General features: G+C 44.8%; 1 protein-coding gene across 1 annotated transcript in view; it reads left to right on the top strand.

Moving 5' to 3' along the window:
• The window catches only part of vwa8 (von Willebrand factor A domain containing 8), a 63,817-nt gene that overhangs the window by 35,315 nt on the left and 27,535 nt on the right, over positions 1 to 967 (top strand). The gene's annotated exons all lie outside the window — the stretch shown is intronic.

A 967-nucleotide genomic window follows, 5' to 3' on the forward strand; every position in this document is an offset into this window, starting at 1 on the left:
AAAGTTCCAGAAGTCCTGACGGCTGGTTTTAAGGCTCAGTTTCTGAATACAGGCTGTGTGCATTTCTCTGTGGACTGAGGCTTTGATACTTTCACAGTATTAATATAGAAGCTAGAGCTGATCTATAATCACACTACACATGGACACACACCTTTACACTGGAGGAACTAGCTTGACCAGGACTTGAAAACAATCAGCTCATCCCCATGCAGAGACGTACTGTACATGTCCTCGTGGACAGAGAACCTATAATTCAGTGTAGAGACAGCAGAGGTATTAAAGAGAAAAGAACAGGTTGCAGCTTTATGGCGGAGGTGGGAGTGATAGTGTGTATCATCACTTTGGCTCATAGGAGAACACATAAATACTGTAAATGTCAGCTGTAATCCTGAGTTATGTGGAACACCGCACAAGAACAACGTGGAGTGAGGGGGAAGTTGTAAATAGTCTCAGTATTATGTAATAAAACACACCTACACACACACTAACTGTCACAAAGGAGTGAGAGTCCTGTCTCTCTTTGTCTCATGTCCTCGTTTACTGGCTAGTTAAACATGTAACGTGACATTTCCACAACACTGGCATTTGTTTGTTTTTTTCCGTAACCGAGGACGACCACAGATTCCTCACAGATTTAAAATATCGCAGCACAACTTTCTTCAAGTGGTCGGTGGTTAAAATGTTGTTTTGCCGCTGACTCCGTCACCCCGTAAGACCCCGGTCTGTGACAGCCGAGCGTCAGACAAGAACAATGCGTGTTAGCAGCTACGTCTCCGACCAGAACACTTCACAGCTGCTGCAGATTAGGCAAGAGGAGGACTTCTAAAAATACCTCTGTGATGGATCGTGTTACGTCTGTCTAAAAGTGAAGAGGTCCAGACAACATGAAGTTCACGCACAGGTCAAACGGCTTTCCGGGGAAATCAGGGAAACTATCTCACACACACACACACACACACACACACAC

Source organism: Seriola lalandi, unplaced genomic scaffold (assembly GCF_002814215.2).
Source record: "Seriola lalandi dorsalis isolate HSWRI2012SDOR001 ecotype SW California unplaced genomic scaffold, Sedor1 jcf7180002054936, whole genome shotgun sequence".
Lineage (NCBI taxonomy): Eukaryota > Metazoa > Chordata > Actinopteri > Carangiformes > Carangidae > Seriola > Seriola lalandi.